The sequence below is a fragment of the Oreochromis niloticus genome, linkage group LG17 (genome assembly GCF_001858045.2).
Source record: "Oreochromis niloticus isolate F11D_XX linkage group LG17, O_niloticus_UMD_NMBU, whole genome shotgun sequence".
Classification (NCBI taxonomy): domain Eukaryota; kingdom Metazoa; phylum Chordata; class Actinopteri; order Cichliformes; family Cichlidae; genus Oreochromis; species Oreochromis niloticus.
This window is the reverse complement of record NC_031981.2, coordinates 32937027-32946132: the sequence shown is the minus strand read 5'-3', so window position 1 is coordinate 32946132 and position 9106 is coordinate 32937027.

Genomic DNA, 9106 nt, shown 5'->3' with positions numbered 1-9106 from the left:
CATTGAGGTCCACGTTTAATGACTTGAGTGCTTCCTCTTTGAGGAAAGTGACTTATCCAAATGCTGTGTTAATCAGTAGGTGCTATCACTTTTCTGTTTGTTTTGGATGTTATGGTTGTGTGAATGTGCAACAGACTTAAACAGCACCCTGACTGATAAACGCACTGCTTAAAAATGGCCCCAGTAGCACAGAAACACACCCTATGTGGAAGTGAAAATATCAGCTGTGTTGTAGACCTGCTAGTGTTGCAAAATGCATGTAAAAGTCAACACATTTGTTTAATAAGCTCCAACTGCGTTTTTCTAATCCCTCTGTGAAAGCTATGAGAATATTTATGTGAAAAGTGAGAGTGTGGCAGGATTCAGTTATGGCTGAGCAAGAAATCTGACTTTTAATTATAGAATGAAAGACTCCTTTTTCAGGTTTGCCATGCAGAAAAGCACCCACTCTGCTGGTATCCACTTTATTTAGGGTGCCCACCTCTTAGGTTTATACAAATATTAAGGTTTGCTATTGGTTACATTTAAAATAATGTTACATGGAAAGCATAAAAAATTCCATTTAGTTCAGTTTTATTTATATTATACAATGCACAACAACACTCAGACACTCATTTTGGGTCATGCTGAATAAAAAATTGTGTCTGCTTTGAAAATCTTGGTCGTCCTATATTTCAAGACCTGTGCTATGAAACCGCACACTCATTGGCTAACAAACTGTCAGTCAGTAGCCAATGTGAATGCATCCACTCTATTCTCTGTCCCTCTGTTTTTTCACTGCCATTTTGGTGACAGGGGAAATGGTCATCTCAACACTTCAAAACAGCTGTTTACAAACCAAGCTACATCTAGAACCATTTTTCTCTAGCAACTAGAGGTTTTCAATGAGCTTTAAATTTTAGGTTACAAGCCCTACAATATTAAACAAATAAAAAAATAAGAAAAAAATACACCAATCAGATGACCTGCTAAAAGCAAGCAAGCACTTCCTGAGAAAGGGAAGGAAAAACTCCCTTTCAACAGGAAGGAACCTTTGCCGGTACAAGGCCAGGGGAGGGGAAGCCATATTCCACAAGTGGTTAGGGGTGAGCAGAGAAAAACAGGACTAACGACATGCTATGGAAGAGAGCTACTATGGTTAAACAAATAATTAAATGCAAAGTGATGTATAAACGGATAGAGTTTAAAAGAGGTGAGTGAAGAGGAACCACTTGTTGCATCACGCGAAGCCCCCAGGAGCCTAGGACGATTGCCGCCTCACTAAGGGAGGGTTCAAAGTCACCTAAGCCAGAGCGTACTATAAGTTTTGTCCAATAGGGAGGTTTAAAACCTGATCATAAAAGCTCTCGTGTTGGTTCCACAGGAGAGGGACCTTAAAGTTGAAGGCTCTGCATTCTACTTTTAAATATCCTAGGAACTGCAATTAAGCCTGCAGTCTGAGAGCAAAGTGCTGTATTGTACTATAAGAGCTTTCGAGTGTGATTGGACCTGATTTTTTAAGCTCTTGTATGTAAGGAGAAGGATTTTAAATTTGATTCTGGGTGTAACAAGAAACGATTGAAGAGAAGATAATATGGAAGTAATAGTTTCTGTCTTTCTAGTCCCTGTCAGTACTCTCACCACAGCTTGAGCCTGAAAATAATAAATGCATGAACTGTTTTTTCAGCATCACTCTGACACAGGATGTTTCTAATTTTGGAGATGTTGTACAAGTGAAAGAAAGCTGTCCTACATATTTGTTTAATTAAGCCTGTGTTTCTACGTTAAAAAGAACTAAGACATGGAAAAAGCCATGCCTAGAAATAAATTTAAAACTGTTTTTTAATTTTTAAAACTGAATATCCTATGCCTCGCTCTCCTCTTCCATCTTAAATATACAGTCTTTTGGTAAGAACATTGCAGTGTAGCATGGCAGACTTTGTGGATGGGGACCTGCTCCCTCAGTAGATATGAATTACTCCAAATCTTACCTGATCAACCTTGACTTCAAACAGCATCGCCAAACCAGTGAAAAATTGTCTTTAAAAAATGGCTTTGCATAGCAAAGTGTAGCATTTCTTCGAGGTTCCTGGTACTTTAAAAATAGTCAGTTTCCTATAATAACAACACTGTGTTCACTTTTGCATGTAATAAAACTTAATCCAAGACTTATCACTAACTTCCTCAGTAATTGCGGGGGCATGCATGCTTTGGCACAAGCAGCCATCCAGCTCTTACTTGCTGTGTCCCTCCTTCTCACCAGAGGCTGGGAACAAGAAACGATGGCCCCCAGAGCTGTGTGGCTGAGTGTGCATTTGTGTATGTGTGTTTGTCGAACAAGCTATCAAACAGGAGCCGAGACCCGCCACCTCCACCCCCGCCATCACCTCCACAGTCCTTTTCCTGCCTGTAGGGTGATTCCTGCCCCTGCGCTCCCTCCACTTCCTTCACACACATATCAGCCTCCAGCAGCAGTACCTCTTCCTGAATCTGGCTCAAGTTCTCTGGATACCGTGGACAAGCAACAACAGCTCATCCATCTCTCTCTCTGTGTGTTTCCATGTCTCCATGCACTCTCCTGTGTTCCCTCTCACTTGCTTTCTCTGCTTGAATTCTCACTTAAAAGGAACGAGGAACTGAGAATATTTTAACACATCATCTTTCATCATGTTTCCCCAGGTGACACATAGTTGACTTCCGGGGCCTCTACGAATATATTCCCAACATACATATGCATAAAATCTTACCATCCAGCTTAGGACTCTCAGTGTTATTTAACATCCTCAAAACTGCCTATAATATTCCAGAGACACGTTGGCTGTACTCAGTACCACTCCCTTTCCACAATTTCCTCAATGCCCATGTTCCAGTGGGACAGATAGTCTATTTCTGTAATTAGGATTTGCAGCCCTAACTTGTATGATGATACTGATGAAAAACAAGCTCAATATATAGTGATCAAACATGGCTAGCCAACTAATAAATCACAGAAAAATTAAGCACAACAGCCATTCAGCCAGTGGTTTGAATTTTATCACGTTCATACAAAGAATGTGGATTTCAAACAAACCCAATAATATGACTAAAAGGTGATTTCAGTGCTGTAACCTGAACTGGAACCAAAACTGTGACCAAACCACAGAAAGAAGGACAGGAATTTGGGATATAACAAAGGTCTTTTTCTTCTGGGAGTTGTGTTTAAACAAAAAGGTTCAGCCTCTCAGGATTATATGTGACATTTGCCTTTATAAACACCACAGTAACAGCAAAACCATTTTGCCTGTTCTGGAAAATAATCCCCCCTCCCCAACTCCCATTTTAGTTATCTGGCTGTGTCTGTTGACTGTCTGAAATCACGTTATCCTCTGTGATCCCATAGTGAACTCAGAGCTTTTTCTTTTTTCACATTATACCTGCAGGTCGACTCCATGCTGTTATGATTAGGGCTTCCTCAGTCTGATCCAGAGGCTTTCCATAACACCATTAATGAGGTGTGTGCCTGTGTGTAAAGTCCATCTACCTGTTCAGGGTCAGAAGGGGCCATAACATCAACATCCATCAACATCCTGACAACATGGAGGGTTTGGTTGGTGTCAAAATGACAGGTCACTGTGCTCTACAGCTGGTGATGGACCCAGATCACTCTTTTCCCATTCGCAGTGCCCCGACCTCGCCCCAGCACACAGATTGCGAGACTGGGGCTGGTGGTAGGTTGCATACCCTCGATTCTGGTCCATATTTTCTTTCCAGTGGGTCTGATGAATGAGCAGAAAAATAGTTGCATCTTTTGTAATAGTATCGTAGTAGTACTAGTACTAGTAGCGCGGTGTTGTAGTTTTAAAAAATGTTTTATAGTGGTTTTTAAAATACTGACACACACCGTCATGTAAGTGAATAATGTATTACACCAAGATATTTTTTAACCTGAGATCATAAATGTTTCAGGTAATGTGTGACAATATATTAAGAGGCTTGTTAAAAATTATTTGGGGGATTTTCTCCAAGAACAAAGTTCAAGTTTTTGAGTTAAACTGTATCTATGAACACAGTGTGAAGTCAGCACACTGTAAATGTCACAAAATGATCGACTAGCCTATTGAGCAACGTCAGTACTTTTAACAGGACAAATGGGTAAACTTGAGTTACTCATGCCTTTATGATGCGGAGTGCTTTGTGAAACATGTAAGGCTTACAGTATCATACTGTCATGAAAAAGGAAACTTTTCATGGGGCTCTATGCGGTCCTGTGAAAACCTAAGTGCACCTAATGATTCAATAGCTTGTACAACCAACTCTAACAGTCATCGTTTGCTGTAAGACTTTATCAGTCTCTCGTATCATTGCGGAGGAATTTTGGCTCACTTTTCTTTACAGCGTTCTTTCATTTCACTGAGGTTTGTAGAGATCCCTTTATGCACGGCTCTTTAAGGTCCTTCCACAGAATCAAGATCTGGACTTTCATTGGACCGTTGCGACACCTTGATTCTTTTGTTTTTCACCCATTCTGTTGTATGATCATTGTCCTGTTTTGACTATCAGACGATCTCAGATTTAACTCTATAACTTTTTGGCATACAGAGGAGTTCATGCTTATCATAATGACTGCTAGGTACCCAGGTCCTGGGGCTTTGTACTGAATATGCTGTGTTTGGCTTTCTTGTGGCCAGACATCTTCACTTTGGTCTCATTGGTCCAAAGGAAATTGTTCCAGAAGGCTTGTGGCTTTTTAAGATGCATCTTTGCAAACCTACACCGTGCTGCCATGTTCTTTTTAGAGAGGAGAGGCTTTGTCTTGGCAAGACTTCCAAACAAACTGTGCTTTTCCAGTCTTTTGCTGATTCTGCTGTCATCAGCTTTAACATTTAACATGCTAAATGAAGTCTGTAGAGTCTGAGATGTAGCTCTTCGGTGTTTTGCAATTTCTCTGACCTTGGGGTAAATTTCCACTCTTGAACATTTTATTGCATTGTGTTAAAACACACCTGAACACTCCAGATCAGAAAACTGCCAAATTTCTGCTTCAATAGAGGTACTCACACTTGCTGATGATCGTGTAATTATGTACATTTTGATTACCTAGCTGCTACTTACCCTCTTAATTCCTATGGAAACTGTAAAGGTGGAGTCGGTTTTCAAAGAACTGTGAAAACTTTCTTTCTGACATTTCTGTACATCTTGTCCTATTCTAAAAACTCTTTTATAAAAGGTTTTTTTTACTCTAAGATTTAAATACCAGTTGTGGCATGTCAAGGCTCTTTCTGCCCAGACGGGTTTTATTTGGTGCAAATGGTCAAAAAACAGTCCTGCCAAAGCCACAGTTTTGTTTTTCATAAATGTGACAGTGTGAACATGACTGATTTTCTTTTTTATGATAGGATGTGATAAATATAACAAACAGCAGTGCAGTGGGCCAGAGACACTCCATCAGTGCTGATTGGAAAGTTTATATATCCCATTTCATTACACATACAACACAGTTAGCTTTACTTTGTGAGACAAGTGATAGAAATGGAAACATAGACATGAGGAAACAGCAGAGAAACAGACAAAATAAATGTAAGCATGAATAAAAATGCAGAAATTGCAACAAATCATATAGCGAGAGCTGCGAGTGCCCAACAAACATACCACAAGCCCCTCACACACACACACACACACACACACTGCTGCATGTGTACAGAAGGGGACAAGGGACAAAAATACACATTTATACACACATTGGTCTGACAGAATAAGCCTTTAATGTCGTCTAATGTTGGCCCTAATGACATGCTACTATTACAGTGTGCCTTCACATTAATTGATATTACACAGACTCTTGAGGACATCTATTTGAAAAAAAAGAAGAAGAAGCTGGGACTTGTAATAGCTTTTTAGAAACAAGATAATCATGGCTGGTGCATTACCAGTGATACAGTGATCTTTTATCTGCCACCTTGATTAGAAAACACACTGGTGCTCACAGTCATACCCACTTGTGTCAAAAGCATTGAGAGGTGAACATTTCTCAGAACATAGCCAGGAACAATCTGCCAGCTGTCAGTTTATATTTTCTTTCTTTGAAGCTCAAGACACTTACAAATTGGGGTAATAGCATTCTGGTCACATGGTCCACAATCACACAGGAATATCTGGATGGTAATACCATCCCTGCTATCTAAAAGTTAGTCTATGTTATGGCTTGAATTAAACCGTCGAGTTAATGTCTGTATAACTCTATTACAATGATAATAAGATTGCTGGTGGAGCCTGAGGAAATGGGAGGCATAGAAAGGAAGTGTTCCTGTCATGGGCAACTTGAAACCTGAATCATGAGGCCCTAAAACCTGCCAGTAACTCACTTTGTATCTTCCTCCCAAAGGAGAAGGTAGTTTTTGTGTGCGGGTGTGTGCGCATGTGTGGTAAAACAGGGGTGAGTGTCTATACGTGGCTGCAAGTGTACGTTTAGATCAAATGTAGCCCACAACTGCAGCTTAGCAACTTTTCCCATCCCATGCTCACCCCATCCACACTGACGTTGTATATTTTTGTATCTGTCATGTCATTTCCCATCATTCCATGTCTTGAGCCATCTGTTGGCAGTGTTTACCCCTTAACGTTACTTAAGTGGCAGCTTTTCTTTGTGTGAGAGTATACAGGGGAAAGCGACAGGAAAGATGGGAGGGAAAGGGAAACGACATGCGACAAAAGTCGAGATCTTATGTGCTGTGATCTGAACTTCTGTCTTCACATCTTTGCTCCAAGGAGGTGAACAAATGTCTCCAGTCACTTTTTTTAACAAAAAGATTTAACAGCTGCACCTTTCAAATGTGTTCCTGTGAACGCAATAACAGATTTGAGTTTCCGTGCTTCAAGTGTTTGCACCACATGTGTCTCGCTAAAGTCACAAATGGTACCAATTTGCAGCATGTTTTGATTGTACATCAGATCTCCGGTTCAGATACCGTTTTCAGATACATGATTGCTCCTCGATGCAAGTGTTGGAGAAATAAGCAAAGCGTCATATCTGAAAAATGTATGTCAATTTGTGGCTGAGCAGTTGCAGCAACTTTCTGACCCCTGCTGAGTTAAAGTCTGTGCCAAAAAACAAAACAAAAAAATACTTTAGTTCTTCATTTCTTCACATAGTAAAGAATTACAAATGTAATAGTTAATCTGTAGTATTTTTGGAGATAGCCTCTTTTTTTACTGACTCGTACAACAGATTTTAACTAAAACTCTGATCTTTTGAAGCATGAATTTATGTCAATAATGATAAATCGTCACTTACAACAGGAATGATCCAGGGTCTGAGTCACAGTTTCATGCAAACCACAATTGACCAAGGTTAATGGTATGATGGGCATGGATGGCATAAAGCATACATGCTACACTACACACACAAGCTATTTTTTTTTCATTCTGGAAGAAAGTTTATTTATATTCCAGCTTTGTGGCACATGTTTCACTAATACCAGATTGCACTCCCTGGCTGCTTTGTTCGGTACACCTGTTCAACTGTTCATTAGAGCAATCAGCCAATCTCACGGTAGCAACTTTGGCATGTAGAAATGGTCCAGATAACCTGCTGAGGTTCAAACTGAACATCAGAATGGGGAAGAAAGGTCATTTAATGACTTAGTGTGGCAAGGTTGGCGGTGCTAGATGGGCATGGGTCTGAGTATTTCAGAAACTGATAATCTTCTGCGATTTTAAACACAGTTATCTGTAGGATTTACAGATGGTCCAAGAAACAGAAAATATCCAGTGAGCAGCAGTTTTCTGTGCAAAAATGCTCTGTGGATGTCAGAAGTCTAGAAAGGCAACAATATCTCAATTAAACACATAAAATCAAGATATTCAGACAAGCGTCTCTGAATACATAACATACTAAATCTCAAAGCAAATGTGCTACAGCAGCAGAAGAGCGCACTGGTTGCCGCTCCCGTCAACTAATAACAGGAAACTGAGGCTACAGATTGTATGAGCTCACAAAAATAGAAGAATTTGAAAAATGTTGCCTGGTTTGAAGAGTCTGAATGTATGTTGCCATATTTGGATGCTAGTGTCAGAATTTGGCATGAAGAACATGAAAGCATGGCTCCGTCCTGCCTTGGATCAGTGCTTCAGGCTGCTGCTGGTGGTGGAGGATATTTTAGTGACACATTTAAGGCCGCTTGGTACCAACTGAGCTCTCTATAAATGCTACATTGTGCCTGAATACTGTGTTTGGTTGTGTCCTTCATGAGCACAGAGCACCCATCTTTTGATGCCTGCTTCCAGCAGAATAACACATCATGTCACAAAGCTCAAAGTGGTTTTTTGAAGATAACAGTGAGTTTGCTTCAATCTGAGTCAATAAAAAGTCAAAAACTGACTGTGACACTCTGTGGGTCATCCATATTCAATTCAATTCAATTGTCAATTCAGTTTTATTAATTTGGTGGCAAATCTCACCAAGAGCGAGCAATTGGTGACAGTGGGAAAGAAAAACTCTCTTTTAACAGGAAGAAACCTCCAGCAGAAGCCGGCTCAGGGAGAGGTGGCCATCTTCTGTCTAGTAGGGGACAACGAGCAAGATGGGACAAAAGACACACTGTGGAAGAAAACCAGGGATTTTTAAAAACTAATGAATAAATGCAAAAACAAAAGGTGGGTGACAAATCAAATATCCATAAGACACTGTACCACAGTGTCTACGTTGTGTCCATGCTGCATGTGTATGCATTTGTCTTCTCCCTGTTGTGAGTGTGCTGTCATATATGAGTGGACAGCTTCGGCAGGAAGTATTGGAATTGTAGTCAGCTCTGGTCACCTTTATAATAAATACTCTTTATGCATTCTCTGATCTGTAAAGCGAAGGCTGTAGAATAAAAAGTCCTCTCAGTTTATTTATTTATTTTTTAAAGTTAAAAGCTGAACGCCTCTCAGTTCCACTGGAACATGATTGGCTTGCTGCCCATTTTTTCTAAAGTGAGTGTGAAATATAGCTGGGATAATAGTTTGTAAACCTTTCACGTTGTCAGCACAAAGTGTTGGAAATCCTGCTTTTAAGAAAAAAAACTGTTGAGAGATGATCTGTACGAGAGCGTAAACACATTTAAAGCCTACACTGAAGTAGTGCCGTAGAGTTATCAGCCCTGTGGAG